Source organism: Bidens hawaiensis, unplaced genomic scaffold (genome assembly GCF_021521415.1).
Source record: "Bidens hawaiensis isolate Kalapana, Puna unplaced genomic scaffold, B.hawaiensis_p1.1 tig00020504_1, whole genome shotgun sequence".
Lineage (NCBI taxonomy): Eukaryota > Viridiplantae > Streptophyta > Magnoliopsida > Asterales > Asteraceae > Bidens > Bidens hawaiensis.
The window spans coordinates 376,294-394,485 of record NW_027493131.1 but is presented as its reverse complement, the minus strand read 5'-3'; positions in this window follow the sequence as shown (position 1 = coordinate 394,485).

Below are 18,192 nucleotides of genomic sequence, written 5' to 3'. Positions count from 1 at the left end.
CCTTCATCACGTCTTCTAGTTCCCAAGTAAATTCAGCGTCACGCCATGATTTCCAATGGACTTAACTAAATAGATGTGGCAACGTTTGGTTCGTTTCTTTTTGCGATCTATGATTTCAACGGGTTTTTCGATCATTTGCAAGGTTTCATCGATACGTACTTTGTCTAAAGGTATATGAAGATTACCTTCGGCTAAGAGCTTTTTGAGGTTCGAGACATGAAAGGTTGGATGAACACCGGTAAGTTCTTGCGGTAAATCGAGTTTATAAGCCACTTTTCCAATCCTTTCGAGGATTTTGAATGGGCCTGCGAAATGGGATGCTAGTTTTCCTTTCTTTCCAAAACGGACTACCCCCTTCCAAGGGGATAATTTAAGAAGGACAAGGTCGCCAACATGAAACTCGAGAGGCTTTCGCCGTTTGTCGGCATAACTCTTTTGACGACTTCTAGCAGCGAGAATATTTTTGCGGATTTGATCGATACGATCGGTAGTGTCTTGGACCATCTCGGGACCAGTGATTTGGGTTTCACCAATCTCGTTCCAAAAAATCGGGGAACGACACTTACAACCATAAAGAGCTTCGAAAGGAGCCATCCTAATGCTATAATAATAGCTATTGATGTATGAGAATTCGATGAGCGGGAGATGGGAATCCCAATTTCCACCAAAATCAAGAATATAAGATCGAAGCATATCTTCAAGGGTTTGGATTATACGCTAGGATTGACCATCGGTTTGAGGGTGATAAGCGTTACTAAGATCAAGGCGAGTACCAAAGCTTCTTGAAGCGATTTCCAAAAACGGGAGGTGAAACGAGCATCACGATCAGAAATAATGGTCAACGGAATACCATGGCGGCATACAATTTCACGAATATAGATTTGAGCGAGTTGTTCCACAGAGTACTTCTCTCGGATCAGGATGAAGTGAACCGATTTGGTTAATTGATCGATGATCACCCAAATACTATCATTTTGCTTTTGAGTGGGGGGGGGGTAATTTGGTGATAAAGTCCATAGCAATGTCTTCTCATTTCCAAATGGGAATAGGTGGTTGCTCCCGTAAACCAAAAGTTTTTTGATGTTCGGATTTAACCTTTGAGCATGTAAGACATTTTGAGACGTAAAGTTCCACGTCCTTTTTCATACCCGGCCACCAATAAATAGATCGAAGAGCGAAGTACATCTTATCCGCACTGGGATGCATGGAATATCGCGACATATGAGCTTCGTCGAGGATGACAGTATGAAGTTCTTCACGATCGGGAACCCACAAACGATTGAGAAAATAAAGCAAGCCATCGGGTTTGGTTTCGAGTTGAAGTTCGGCTCCACATGACATTTCGTTGTACATATTTCCTTCATTAATAGAGGCGCATTGGGCTCGATAGATGCGGTCTTGAAGATCGGTTTGGATGATAATGCTATGAAGCAGAAATGATTTGACATTAACTTTACGACTAAAGGCATCGGCCACGACATTCGCTTTACCGGGATGGTAGAGAATTTCACAATCGTAATCACTAAGTACTTCGGCCCATCGACGTTGTCTCATGGTGAGATCTTTTTGGTCAAAAAGATGTTGAAGACTTTTATGATCGGAGAATACAACATATTTTGTGCCATAAAGATAATGTGTCCAAATTTTGAGAGCGAAAATGACGGCACCAAATTCGAGATCATGAGTTTTGTAATTCTTTTCGTGAACCTTAACTTATCTTGAGGCATATGAGATAACTTGACCTCATTGCATGAGAACGCAAACGAGACCTTGGTTGGATGCATCGCAAAATACCACAAAGCCGTCGTTTCCATCGGGAAGGATTATGACGGGAGCATTGCAAATCATATGCTTTAGAGTTTGGAAAGCTTCTTCTTGTTTCGGTCCCCATTCATAAGGTTTTCCCTTATGAGTTAGTGTGATGAGGGGTAACACGATTTTGGAGAAGTTTAGAATGAATCGCCGATAATACCCGGAAAAACCAAGGAAAGAGCGGACTTCCGTGGGTATGGATGGAGTTTTCCAATATTTTACGGCCTTGATTTTGGCAGGATCAACATGAATACCTTTATCGTTGATGATGTGTCCCAAAAATTGAACTTTCTTTAACCAAAATTTACATTTTGAGAACTTAACATAAATTTGTTCTTTTCTTAGGAGATCAAGAATGGAACGTAAATGATTCATATTCGGATTTGGTCTTGGAGAAGATGAGGATGTCATCGATAAAAACAATTACGAATTTGTCCAAGAATGGTTTTCAAACGCGGTTCATGAGGTCCATGAATATGCGGGTGCATTGGTTAATCCGAATGGCATAACCATGAATACGTAATGTCCATACCGAGTACGAAAAGCGGTTTTAGTAATGTCATATTCATGAACACGCAATTCATGATAACCCGATCGAAGATCGATTTTGGAAAAACAAGTTGCGCCTTGGAGTTAATCAAAGAGGTCGTCGATTCGAGGAAAATGGTAACAATTTTTAATGGTGAGTTTATTGAGTTCACGGTAATCGATACACATGCGAAACGAGCAATCTTTCTTGTTCATGAAGAGAATAGGAGCGCCCCAAGGGGAAGAGCTTGGGCGGATAAAGCCCTTATCGGAAAGTTCTTAAAGTTGGTTCGATAACTCTTGCAATTCCGAAGGAGCTAAACGATAGAGAGTCTTGGCTACGGGAGTCGCGCCGCGAACAAGGTCGATTCAAAATTTAACCAGACGAATTGGTGGGAGACCAGAGATGTCTTAGGAAAAAACGCCGGGAAATTCACAAACAACGGGAATGTCTTGAATTTTCTTTTCTTCGAGGTCTTTTACCACCGCTTGGGCTAGGAAAGGAACGTACTTTTGGCGTAAGTACTTTCTGGATTTAGAGCATGACATGAGGTCGAGTTTCTTGGGAATTGTTTTGCCAAAGACTTTGAGGGTTTTGCCATTGACGAGCGGTATTTGAATAAACTTGTCATAACAAACGACTTCGGCACGGTGCAAAGCTAACCAATCCATACCTACTATGATGTCGAAGCTTCCAATTTGCATCGGGATAAGGTCGATCGAGAATTCGTGCTTGCAAAGAGTGAGGATACAATCGCGAATAATAGAATCGATGGTGATGGAACTACCATTGGCGACTTCGACAGAAAAAGGGCGAGAAAGTTTAGTGCGAGGCACAGAAATGATATATTCAAATTTAAAAGAAACAAAACTCCTATCAGCTCTGGTATCAAATAAAATTGAAGCTAAATGCTCATTTACTAAAAACGTATCGTTTAACACGTCATTGGCAACTTGAGCTTGGTTGGCGTTCATTATAAAAGCACGCCCTTGGTTGCTGTGGTTGACTTGTTGAGTTGGAGGAGGAGGAGGAAGAGTTTGCATTGCTTGTGGAAGGGCTTGCATCGCTTGGAGCGGTTGAGCCGGAGGAGCCAAGAGTTGCAGAACTTGCGGTTGATAGGTTTGAACTCGGTAGGCTTGGGTTTGATATTATGGTGCGGGAGTGATTTGAGCTTGGTTAACAAACGCAGGTCGAGGACAAGCATTGCGAAAATGATTCGGATCACCACAATTGAAACAAGCTCTAGGGTAAGGAGGAGGTTGAGCAAAAGGCACAGGATGGTTTTGGTTGGATGGAGCAAATCTTAGTGGAGCGGGTTGCCCACGGGAGGTTTCCCGACACACGTTGCTAAGGTGACCATAGCGGTTACACTTCGTGCAATGGCGACAAGCGGAGTAGGAGGGATGATGGCGTTGGCAATTGTTACGCAAGGGATGCGAGCCGGAATACGGTTTTCGGTTTTGAAATGTTTGGGATTGAGATTGGGGTTGAGATGGGTGAGTGACGGCATAGTTTCGGTATTTGGGTTTGCTTTTCTTCTTGGAGTGGTGGGATGAGTTGGAGTAGTTTGTGGATTGAGGTTGAGGGTTGATGGTTCGGGTTGATGGTTCGGGTGTACTCTTTTTGTTGGGTTTCTTAGAGCTTTTGATAGTGAGGGTACCGGCCTTGACATGGTTTTCGAAGATAGCACCGGCTAAGGTAAAATCATGGAGTGTTTGCGGTTTACTACTCATCACCGAGTCGCGGATTTGCATAGGCAAACCGCCGACATACTTGTCAATTTCCCGCTCGAGGGGAGTAACCAAGTGAGGAACCAAGAGACTAAGCTCATGAAAGCGGTTGGAGTAGGCAGAGTTATCACCACTCTCTTGCTTAAGTTCCCAATATTCGGATTCGAGTTTTTGAAGTTCATGTTTCGGGAAAAATTTCTTCATCATGACTTCCTTAAGCTTGGTCCATGAGTAGGCCATAGCTACTTCCGTCCCATTGGCGAACATTTGGCTATTCCACCAAGTGCGGGCGGTTTTCTCTAGGGGTGAGCAAGATAAGGGTCGGACCCTTGAAATCCGGTTACCCAACTCTTAAAACCCTTAATTAGACCCGTATAAATAATATGGGTCGGGTAAAGGGTATTTAAATTTCACCTTAGAGGGTAAAAGGGTTTCAAGGGTCCACCCCTTTTTCAAACCTTGACCCGTTTACTAGATAGATATACATCATATTCACGATTAACCTGAAATTGATTAGTGGTTTGTATTTCATATATGATTCATAATAAATTTCCCAACTACTAAGAAAAATAAAATTAAAGGGCCATACTACTGAATGAAAACATATATATGGAAATCACTAAATTGTCCTCTACATGTAATTTGTGAATGTGAATATTGTTTACATCAGTTCAAATGGTTGATAAACTTTCGAAGTTACACTTTACTATGTTATTAAATGAAATTATAACTGTTTTAGGATCCATATATTAAAGTCATATATCATATATGTAACTAATAAATGCAAAAAATAAGATGTGATTAATGTCTTAAAGGGTAAAGGGTTGGACCCTTGAAACCCTTATTTATACCCGACCCTTTTATTGTTTAGAGGGTAGGGTCTCGGGTCCACGTTTCTTCCTAAAAGGGTAAAAGGCCCGGGTAGGGTATTGGTAGGGTATTAGGTAAAAGGGTAGGGTCTTACCCTTTGAACAGTCCTAGTTTTCACGAACATGCTTGAGGCGTATGTGGTTTTCTTTGATTCAGGGCATTCACAAAGATTGAAAACGCTTTCCATTTTTCGAACTATTGCAACAAGGTAGTGGCACAGTTCTTGCCAAAAAATTGAAATGGGTTGGCACCAGTGAATTGTTTCAAGGCGAAAGGTGCGGGATTAGGTATGGCTTGGGTAACGGTGGGTTGGGTGGCTTGAATTTGAGTTATCAGTCCGGGAATCACATCGGTGATTTCTCTAGCAACGATAGCGGCCATCCGATGACCGGAGTTAGTCTTGCGAGTGTGGCGACGAAGAGGAGGCATTCTAAAATAATAAAAGAGAAATGACATAAGTTTGGGGTAATTGATATAAGTATAAGAATGATATGTAAACATGGAGTGTTAATGATTGTGTTTCCTAGAGTTATGAGGATGAGGATGTTAGAATTTTTTTTCCCTTTTGTTAGTAAATCAAGTAATTAAACAAAATGTTAAGTCTTTGAAATTTGAAAATAATGTGTTAGGATTTAAAAGCGGGAAAACTTGCATGAACCATCATGACTAGTTGTCCCAACATTAAAGCTTAAAAATCGTGGTAAAATGGGGAGTTGAACATGTGCACGAAATCACTGTGTTTTACACGTTTTGTCCCAAATATCGTAATAATAACAATAACAAGTAAACAATGAGCTAATCGAGATGTTGAAAACATTAGTCCATATATCACCGTGGCTCTTATGCTTCCAACAAAAATATAAGAAGGCAACTGGAACGCTTGCATTCGACAACTTAAAGTTGTTGACATGTATAACACGGTTCGTTGGCTTAGAAGACGAACACTACAATTCAATCATCCCAGGTAAGTAAATCACCTTCGATTGTTGGAATCTTTTTGTCAAATGATCATTTCATAGTGTTTCGCCCCCTAATGTGAATACAAACCCGTTATAGAGTCAAGCTTTAAGGAAATTATAAATAACAGGATCCAAATTAAGTTTGTGATCCATAAAAATTATCACAAAAATCTACTTTTTGCGGTAAGGTAAGGATACCTTGGAATACTATGAGAGTGTGTGCATGTGTATATTTTTGGGATTAAATGAAATAAATAAGCAAATAAATATATAAGTGTAATGAACAATCAAGTAGTTTAACACGTATAAGCAACACCTATAAAGACCCTAAAGCAAAACTATAATAGGCCATTACGTCTAACCGCCTATACTATAGTCTTGGCTTTGATACCAATCTGTCACACCCCGACCAAAGGCGGCGAAACATGCCGGGATGCAACAGATTGCTCAAGAACACAAGACACTATTAAAGTGGCAATATTTAAACAACTCATTAATTCCATTCAATCATCAAAAGTAACACATCTTGTTCATACAAAATAACACCAAATATAAGAATTTAATTTTCATTCTTCTAATAACCTAAACGGTCTCAAAATAAGATAGCATCTTCAAACTCCAATCAACCAGTAATCAATCTTGTAACAATGCATAAAATAATATTTGTCAACACGAATGTTGGTGAGCAATTTCATAGTTTTAAGTATATATAATATGAGGCAAAATCCACAACTCGTATATGAAACTATGAATAAATCAACAATCGCGGTACATAAATCATAAATAAATGAGGATCCTTTTTAATCGACAACAACTGACATACTCGGATAATGACGCCATATTCTACTAGCACAAGGCTAAAGTAGTTAGGGGTGCGTATGATCATACTTATTAAGGCTCAACAACAACATAAAAATAAACACTCGTGCATGTAAAGCATATGAAACATATAACACACAACAGAACAAGTATTCTAAGTATCATACAACATAGAGTTGGTGGTTTGAGGATAGAGTATTATAAATCATTCTTGTTTTAAATAGGTATGCGTGTTACCCCCAAAGTATAAAATGGAAAACGGGGATGAAATATACTCACGTGAAATAAGTAACTTGAGGGATTGGTTAGCAATAAACGGAAAGGTAAGTTCAACGAGCAAGACCTAAATTAAAAAGGGTCTTCAGTTAGTAGATAGACTTAAAATCTTAAAAGTAAAATAGCATGACAAGTAAGATAAATAATTAAAGTTTGAGGGTTTACGTGTAAATACAGAAAAATTAAAGTAATGGTTTTAGAAAAGTAAGTTTACTCGAAATCGGGTCTCGGTATTATATTCATTAGTTTTACTTAACCTTTGTTAAGTAAGTATTTGGGTATAATTGTGATATGGCAAGACCCTTTATTAAATAGATACTAAGACGAGATTTTACGAGTGTTCGGATTTGTCGGTTCGAGTCTTGATAATTGGTCAAGCCCGAAGTCGAGATTCCAAAGTAATAAATTTTATGTGATAACTCAATGTAAATAAAAGAAACTTAACCAAGTGTGTAGTTCTATTAGGAAGAACCTTAACATCCGTTAAGCGAGTGTTTGGCTTTGTCGGTCCAAACTTGTTATAAGATCATGTAGGATCCAACATTCCAAGTATTTTGAGAAAACAATTAAAATTAGTTTATAATATAGTTTTAAAGAAAAATATGAGATTAGGTGGCCCTAAACACAACTAGTGTGTCTTAAGCGAGTGAACTCGGTTTAGTTCTGTCTTGGTTCGGTCCTTGACCTCGGTATAAGAGCGAGGATGGTTACCACATACCCAATACCATAGAACTTATTATAATAGACTTAGAAATGATAATATTCAAGTCTTATATATAACATGTAAATAATAAAGTATTTAAACAAGAGTTTGGTTTTGGTTCGATCCTTGACTCGGAATGAAACCGGGGATGATTGCCACATACCCAATACCATAGAACTCATTAAAATGATTTGGAAAGTAAAGTAATTAAAAACTAAACAACAATAGTAAGCTTACATAAATTAAAGCATAAATTAAAGTGTTTAACAAGTACTATAATAGCCCTCCATGATTCCTTGCTACACCTAAACAGACCATGGGCGGAGAAGGGAAAGCCAAGAAAATAAGGGGAGTATGTTTTAAACAAGCTATAATAACAAGCTTTAATTAAAAAGTGTTAGTTAGAAACAAAGATTATAAGTAGTTTGACCTTGAGAAGTCAAACTATCAAGAGTTCGAAGAAGAATACTTAGATTAAGATTGGGGAGAGTTTGAGATGAATGAGCAAACCAAAATGGGATGCATTGGTCTTTTTTATATAGGGAAAGAATGAAGGGTTTACCATAATGTTGTTTTCAAGAGTTACATGCATTAGGATAGGTTAAAATGGTCAAAATAGGTGGATGGTGGTGAAAAAAGTAAGGGTTATCCATTAGTTTAAAACACCCATTTAACTTTGGTTGTTTGGCAATTTGGGTCCCTGAAGTTCGTTTTAAGTCGTTTTTAATAATAAAGGTGTTTCATGGCACCGTAAAAGGTGTTTTCCTTGATTCGACAATTGTGAAACATAAATGAACATAAAACCCAATATTTTATTAATAATGAAGGATCCGAAAGACTAAAACGGGTCGGGTTTTCCATACAAATACAAATACGATTTAAACCGAAAATGACGAAGGTCACATACCACACGCCTCTTTATTCTGATCGAACGAAGAAGTTTGAATTTTTTGTTTATGTCGGTCCATTTAAATATTATTGAATCTTTTTTTCTACGCAAGTCTCCCCCCAATTTCTTGGAAGACTTCCAAATTTTTTTTCCCAAAAATTGCCAACCACTTGGTAGTTGGTTGAAAAAATAGTTAAAAAAACATTTATGCAAATATTCCTTTATTTTCCTCCTCAAGTTTATTTATTCTTTTCCCATCATACATGTTAAGCCACATCTCGGGGGGGGGGGGGGGGGGGGGGGGGGGGGGGGGGGGGGGGGGGGGTTGGTTTGTGCTAATTCTGCTAGGTTAGATGCTCAAAAGAGGAAATTTCATATCGGATTATCATAATTGCGTGCCGGAGAATATGAAAAGGTGAAAAAACGAAAACATTTTTGGAGGGAAAGAAGTGAAGACCGAAGATATAACTAGTGATATAAAGTCTTTAGATTTTCTTTAGTATAAATATAAATTGAAAAGAAAAATGATAGAATGATCGAATTTATGTAAATTTTGTTTCATGGTAGTTGTGCGGTGTTGAGGCACTCTGCGTTGTATGAGGGTGGTGTTGAGGCACTCTGCGTTGTATGAGGGTGATTGTTGTGTGTTGTTGATTGTTTATAAAAGTTCATAATTTAAAAAGTAAAAAAAAGTTGGAGTAAGTTGGAGTAACGTAATGAGTTGTATCAAATAATTTAAGAGACAGTTCGAGAAAAAAAAATATTTTATTTAAGATAGACTGAGGTAGAGCTTGCTTAAGTTCTGCAAAGCTTAAACTCCAGTACTAATGAATATAAAAAATATTCAATCTTAGTTTGGACTCATTTATTTATTAACTAGGATTTCGACCCCCCGCAACAAACCATAGCCGAAATTTAGACGTTCCCAGAAATATCCGGCAATCGTATATAACAAAAACTAACCATCATCCCAATGATAGTAAATATATAAGCACCAAAACTTTTACTTCGTTAAACAAAATGAATGTAGAAATTCACACAAAAGTCTCCTAAAAATTAAATGCAAACTTATATTTACAATACCTAGACCTCAATTTAAGAATAAAGGGATATAAAAGAAGTTTCGGGGACCTCTACATTCACTCTCTCGCTGAAGTTCCAACACCACCATCATCACCCGAACTTCAAATCTAATCTCCTGCAACAGCCGAAGATTATCATAACTCCATAGGGATTAGTTACATGACTTGGTAGCAAGGAATATCTCTCATGTAGCCACCAAATGACCTAGTAACAAACAGTAAAATGAGCATATAATCAAACAAACAAAACACACCTAGTTTGTCTGCAAAGTCCCGTAGAGCTTTAAACACACCAAGTTCGAACTCTTTTTAAGTTAAAGGTGCCAGACTTGAATCAAACCACCATGACTCCATGGGCCATTTGTAAACCTTTTAAACTGCATCAAGGGTGCAAATTCAACATGTCCATAACCTGCAAAATAACCATCTCTCTTAACAATAGCAGCAAAAATAATTTAGAAGAAGCGAAACTAATTTAGAAGATACAACGGAATTAAATGAACAGGTCAAAATTCAAACTCACTAAGTGACAAACTTGAAGGTAGGGTTTTGTTGGATTTTAATAAAGCACACATGGACATGATAAACACAGGTTACACAGGTGTACAAAATCCATATTGTGACTGACGCGGGACGGCTTGCTAATGACTCCTAAACCATATGCAAACCGAATTCCCGACTCCTATTTCTTCCACTAAGATTACATGCATTCATAATTCCTTCAACAGGACATAATGGAGCCAAGCAAGCATTGATTGCATAGTGCGTTAAAAAAAAGTTGATAAAAATGAAAAGGTACAAACATAATTGATAAAAAAAATTAAGTGATTAGAGGTATAAACAAAGAGACTGATATGCATTTCTTGGAATTTTGGTCAAAGTAATATACCAAAACAGTGAAAGCCCCCAAAACCTCCTTCAAAATAAATCTGCATTTTAAGTAAATGTACAAAATTGAATAGAAACCACATTCAAAGCCATGCACAAACCCCCTCTTTGATCCATAATTTCACAAACTATTTGTCGATGTATCAGGCGAAACAGACAAAACTACATTTACTACAAACCATATCCAAAGCCACGCGAATACCTGTTTCAAACAGAAAAAAACATCAATCAATACGGCCATACAGGTCATCTTACATTTATCTGTTTTTATTTTAAGAAATAATGAATCTTCATTAGAAAAAAAAATCAACTTACCAAAGTAATTACTTGGTGACGATGGAAAACTGTGGACGAACGGTGACCGCACCGATGAACAAAACCACATTTGCAGGTACACATTTTGTTAAAACTGATGGATGGTTTAGGCCATAAATAAAATTGCCCCTTAGGTAGATCAGAGAACATGTATCCATTCGCTAAGTGCTAACCGCCGCTGCCTAGGGTTTCAAAAATGGAAGCCGGCAACAGTCGTAATCTAATCTGAGTACATATGGCAGACAACATAACCGTCTTAATTTGGCCACCACCATATAAAACCAAAAGTCGAGGGAATCCAACACGCCGTCATCTATGGTTCCAAGATGGAACCCGGAAATAGACGAATCGGAGTCCTGAATACCTTTTATGAGTTAATCACATGATACATTGAACACGACATGTTGGAAATTAAACAACAAACTACCTGTTTCAGTGCAGCATATGAAAATAATTTAAAACAATGAACTCAAGTTACATGTAACCGAAGACGTTAGTTTGCATCAAATTCCAAATTGTATGAAATAAATAATCAATGAAGATATACCTCAAAAGCCAACAAAAATAAGGCAGTGAATTAAAAAATTACCATGGAACCCACTGTCAATGTTTTGTTTCTCCAGTCAATCCGTTCTCTCCGCTCTACCATAGTTGTTCCACCAATTTTACACTGAATTAATAAGAGCATTGAATGATAAAAATCGTTGATATTTGAGAGTATTATCTCAATTTCAACTTCTAGCAATCATTGAGAAAATTGGGTGTTTTGCAATTAAAGTGAGGGAGGTTACCTGGTTGGAGAAGTTGAAATTGAGATAATACTCAATTTCAACTATGGTAGAGAAAGTAAGAGAGAGAGAGAGAGAGTCGATGTAGGTAGAGAAAGAGAAATGGTGAAGTAGAGAGCATAAATGTTAAAGCAGAGAACACGTAGCAACAATGGTGATACCTGGCAATAGACCAGCTAACAGATCGGAAGAAAAAAGCGATGGATTACACGTGGTGTGGTGTACATATTTCACTGCAGGATGTACAGCTGTTGATGCACAATATCTCCCGATATTGTATATTTACTAGCGGGTAGACCCGCCGCGTGTTTAAATGACGATTAACGAAAGTATTTAGGCGACCCAAAGTTCCCATCGGAACCCACGTTTGCAGGGAAGGGGGGTTGCCGAAGAGCGACATCGGGCGAGGGAGACGGGGTGAGCTGAGGGAGGCTTCTTTAGTGTTAGTTGATATAACACATCGAAACCTTAGTATATGGTGAAGTGATATATCTATTGAGGTAATATAAACTAATCAAGGTTCTAGCATCAACTGATATTGGCAGCACAAAGGTACATAGACACCGTTACTCTAGTAATATGTACATGCTGTAGGTTTTTTATAGATGCACTAATTCTCATATACCAAAAGCTTATTGCATATGATTAGGATTATAGGTGCAGGTTATATGAAGCCTTCTTTGGGATAAAAAATTTGCCTCACTTTTCCTGCTAAGCTTTTGCCACCCAGAAGGTTTTAATCCTTGAGGCTGTTGTACCTTGTCCATTTGAGACCAAAAGATTTACATTTGCATCGTTTAAGTTAAGGGCGACCATGTTTGGCTGCGGTGCTTTCTGTAATGAAAATACGTGTTAGTATGGTATTTGTGCATTATGTTTAGGTGTTTGATTCAATGGTTTGTACCTGGGATGTCGAATTGCAGCTGTTGTTTAGATTGAAGTTACAAGGGTGATCCAGGACAGGACTGCATGCTTCATTGATTCGCGGTTATTGAATGTAGTTGTGTTTCAGTTGGTTTTCTAACACGGCATATATGAGTAGGCAAAATCTTGTACCTGTTTGTGGATGCAAGCTCATGAACTGTCGGGTGAATTTATATAAACATGGCGGAGTGTTCTTCATCTTTTCTTACTATAAATGGCTTTAGTAATACGATAAGTACTATAATTGAGTTGAAAGTAGTTAACTTGTGGCGTTGTTTCTTGTACAGCGACATGTTGTGGATTGTTTTAAGGAAATCGATCACAGATATCCGCAACCTTAAGAAAGGATCTTCAAAAAAAAAATACATTATTATTGAAGTCAATACAAATTCATATAAGACATGTAGTAAAAGTATAATATCAAAAGGGTTTGTGAACTTAATACACTCAAAATAAAAATAAAAATAAAAAGTCGGATAAATAGATTTACAGACTAACCATATAAGTGATTAAATAAAGAGCAGAGTAGCAGTAGTGAATTTGGTGACATCAAGAAGAGGTAAAACATTGTCAGTGGATCTTTTTTCGGATTAAAGCTCCAAGATTTGCAAATATGAATTAAGCAAATATAAACTTTGTTTTAACAGCCATCTTGATAAACTTCCTGGATAATAATATCCTTCAGGTGCCATATAAAAAACTGACTTTACATGATCTAACACCAGCAGCGGTTATCTTCTACCCCTAATTATCTTCTAAACCACATTACACCACTAAGAGCATACAAAACCCTAGCTACCAGACTACCTAGTATCTCCACCGCCACCTAGGGTTTCTAAATCGAACCCAACACCAGTTTGCGCGTATTGAATAAAATAAAATTAGCACATCAAACAACCTAATCAGTACATCAAACAATAAGAACTCATTAAATAACCAACTAAATAAAACAATGCAATGTCTGACCAAAAAAAAGTACGTAAAGATAAGGCAAACGGAATGACACTTCATATGCATACCTCCGACCTGCAAAATACAAAAGAAGCCATAATGAAGCAGCGAATTGAGTGAATAGAATAGAGAAGAAAAGCAACCATACCATTGATTGGTCGGTCGGAGGTGAAAAGAAAGTACCTCAAGCAGCAGACCGTTTCATTAAAAGAAAAGCATGTAACCCAATCCCTCCCAAGCCTAATTTATTGTTATACAAAATCCACAAAAACTTATAATTAAGAAGATATTAAAAAATTAGATCGCTTCTCACTTTTCTATCTTCACTAAAGAAGACCGCTACGTTCTACGCCTGCCAAATGCTCCATCGAGCGAAAAGAATTTTCCCGTGAATCAAATTCTTCTTCTTGCCAATAACTAGTAACACGTTGCATGTTATTATATATTTATGTAACAAAGGCTCATGTATTTAGTCAATCTTGATATGTTTACGCCAAGCTTGAGTATGCTTTATTTACACTCAAATCAATCTCCAAGCTTATTTAAGCTCGATTCATTTTCTTTCTTTAATAAATTAATTTCGAATAGTTACGAGTAACTTAGATAGATTACATCGTGTATTTAGACCAATGTACACAAATTTAATAAAGGAAACTTAAATCCATAATAGCATCGAACCAAAGGAAACTATATTATACAAAAATGAGAAAATTATATTAATTCTAGAATAAAAGTGTATACTGAAAAACCATTTTCATAGAAAAAGAGTAAGGAGTCGTAAATATAGAAAACGATAAAAATTGACAACTTTATAGATCGATCTTGAGAGAAGGAGACATGTACGATAAATGTAGTAACGTTGACCATCCTCTGTCTACGTCACCTAAATAACACGCCAATTCATAATTGTTTTATTTAATTTAATTTTTATTAGGAAAAATAAATATACATTGGAAAAGACCCTTTTTAAAATTTAGAAAATGAAGAAAAATTGACATCAATAAACGAAGTGATTGTCGGCGAACCAACGCCGACACCGTGAACCATCAAAATCAACGTCAAACCAACATCTTTTGTTTCAATTAATCATCGAGTTAAGTTAAAAAAACACAAAATAAATTAAAAAATAATATCATTAATTTGGTTTACTAATTCTTGAATATGATTGCAAGAATTGACAATAGATTAGAAACGAAAAATATTGACCGTAGCCTTTATATGTATGTATCCGACTCATAACAATCAACTATTGTTGACTTATGGAATACGTATTCATTCAAGGTTTTAAGTACCGGTAGCGTAGATGCGGTTGGTGTTACAAGTGAGGAAATTGTCATCGACAAAGAAAGGTTGTCGGTTATTCAAAAAAAAATAGAACAAACATTTTTCAAAATTCTCTTTTAGTATTTAATTAAATTTTTAAAAGCATTGAGAACTTAGAAAATACATGATTTAGTTGAAAGAGTTTCAATAACCGACTGGGGTGTTCTTTGAGTTTCCATATTTTTTATGAGTTTTAAAGTTTTTAATCCAAAATGGGAACCCAACCTAAATCTCACCGTTTTTTAGTATTGAGTTAGTTGAGTTTCGAATATCCAAGAAAACAAAATGAAATAAAAAAAAATTATACTATGCATACATACGAATTAGGGGTGTGTGGTTCGGTTCGGTTATTAGCCTCAAACAAATTAACCAATCGGTTTTTGGTTAATCAGTTTGGTTTATTCAATTTTTCCCCGATTCGGTTAATAATCAAAATCAATTTAGGCTAAATTTTTTTCTTAGAAATACATCTAATGAAAACATAATACATGAAATTAAGGTAAAATAAATGATATGGATATATAAATACATGAAATGGTGGTATAAAACATGAACTAAATAAAAGAAGAGATAAAAGTTAGAATTATATGTAAATATAATGGCTTCGGTTAAGTTAATTTCCATTAGCCGAGGATACAGAAAATAACTAATAACGGGTTTTCGGTTAATTTCGATTATTTTGCATCAATTTTTTGATTATGTTCGGTTAATGGTTGGGTTTTACCCACCCCTAATATGATTGGAAACTCAACTGAGTGACAGTTTTGGTCCAAACAATCAAATAATCGAAAATGATTTTATATCTTGTTATATTTTATGCTAATATCTTCCACACTTATTTTAACAATTTTTTAAATCACTGACAAACAATTATCTTAGGTCTAAAAATCTTTTATTTTATTAGCATTTGAAAATATCAAACCTAACCACATTATTGGAAGGGTGCGACGTCTTTTTAAAGGGTAAAACCACTGTTTATATCATTATTAGTCAATCTTTTTGAAATGGTCCCTAAAAATTTGTGTACAAAATAAAATGATCAGAAGGGTTATTAAAAATTAGTAACATAACCGAGCATATGAACAAACCGACCTACGTGAACGAACAAACGAGCATATTTTATTGTGCATGTTCTTTCATTAAGAAAAGGCGTATTTATATTAGCTTATATTTATTTGTTAATAAACTATAAACAAACATAAATAAATGAATATAAATAAATATAATAATACAAACATAAACGTATAAAACAACATTTTCTTGTGTAGTTGTGTTGTGTCATCACTGTCACGTGTGTTTGCTCCTTATAGCTAGTCATCTAAAATTAGTTGGGCCAAATGGGCCGCTTAGCATTACTGATAATTTTAAACAAGTGCATAAACGTTCACGTACTAACGAGAAAAAAAAAAACTAACCATCAAGTGAATGAATATAGAGGAGTGTTCACGAGCGTATACGAATGAGCGGGATCAGTGGGGTGAAGCTTGAACAAATGCACCGTGGTGGCTGGACTTGATACGTATACAAAGTTTATAAACCATGGTAACCGGGCTCAAAATTTGCGGACGAAAACGAGTAAATTTACACGTATAAAAGTTTTCGAACGAAAACACATAAATTTACACTATTGAGAAAAAAAATATGGGTGAATGGAGCCACCCCGGGCACAATACAAGCTTCACCCCTTGAGCGGGACAAGTGTACATGTTTGTTCCTTTATAATATAAACGAATAAAACAAACTTTCCACCAAATGAGATTTACAGAATGTTTGTTTCGTTTACAAACGTATTAAAAATTTTAACAATTAACCAGTTAAATTGATTGTTAACTTTAGGTATACAACTTATGCTAATCCGTGGTGATAATTTTGTGGGATTCAACCGATAAAACCTGAACATGACACAAATACTTGTTAACGTCAATGGCATCACCCTAACCCGGTTACCCGGGGACACTTAAAATCGAGTAACCCTGACACAACTAATTTAACCCATTTAACTAATTGAGAGAAACATGTTGACCGATTATTATTGGGTTCAGGTGATGAAAACAGGTTTGCTTGTTGCAAATGAGTTATTATCAAGTTATAAACATGTTAAACATGAAATAAGAAACGAGCTAAATGAGTCGTAAATAGGTTAAATAAACTTATACAATATATAAATCTTTTTGTTGTTTATTCTAATGTAAAGTAGTTGACAGGTAGACTTGTTTAATTAAACGAGTTAACCTTAATACGACTCAGTTATACAATGCATTAAAATTAACATGTCACTCAAACACAACACATTTAATTCAACAAGCTAAAGTATACATCTCAACTCAAACACGGCACCTTAATTAAATAGATAAGATATGCCAGCTCAAAACCTAATTATCATTGTGTCATGTTTTTGGTTTGCTTCAATAACAACTGGGTAAACATCCAAAATATATATGCCACACATACCTAGCAAATCAATTGCCAAGTTTTGAATCTTAATTTAAAATAGTTTTTACTTTAAATATCTACAATTTACTTTTTTATTTTTTATTTTAGGTTAGAATGATCTATAACTATACTTTTTAATAAACACCTATAAGTTTCCTCACTCCTACATTAATGCTCATAATTTAAAATGAATTAATCATTTTTTTGAACAACTAATTTTTTTATACCAATTTTACTCACATGCTTCAAGTAAGACTAGAACCCACAAACATTTGATTGAAGGTTATACATCTTTGCCATTAGAACAAACTAGTGGTTGTTCTTAAAATCGTTCATTATCATTTATTTGTTATTTGTTTTTTTGTATTTAGCTTAATTATTAATTATTATTTTGTTCATCAATTACCCGTGCATTAGACGTGTCTCAAGCTAGTTATATATATTTTAGAAAAAAGACACACATTTAAACAATGTTGATGTGCCATTAGAACAAACTAGTGGTTGTTCTTAAAATCGTTCATTATCATTTATTTGTTATTTGTTTTTTTGTATTTAGCTTAATTATTAATTATTATTTTGTTCATCAATTACCCGTGCATTAGACGTGTCTCAAGCTAGTTATATATATTTTAGAAAAAAGACACACATTTAAACAATGTTGATGTAAATGATGTATTCAAACCTATTACAAATGTTGTGAAGAGATCCAATACACTAATTCTTAACGTACGCGAATCCCGTTTTTCACGAATCGATTCATGAAAATACATCCCAACATCTCAGAATCGTCAATACGTATCCAATTAATCATTGGTAACCGAAAAAAACAAATTTGGATCGTTAATCGATCAATTTTTTACTTTTTTCATGTAGACCGTTTTTTGAGCGTTTTCTGAGCGTT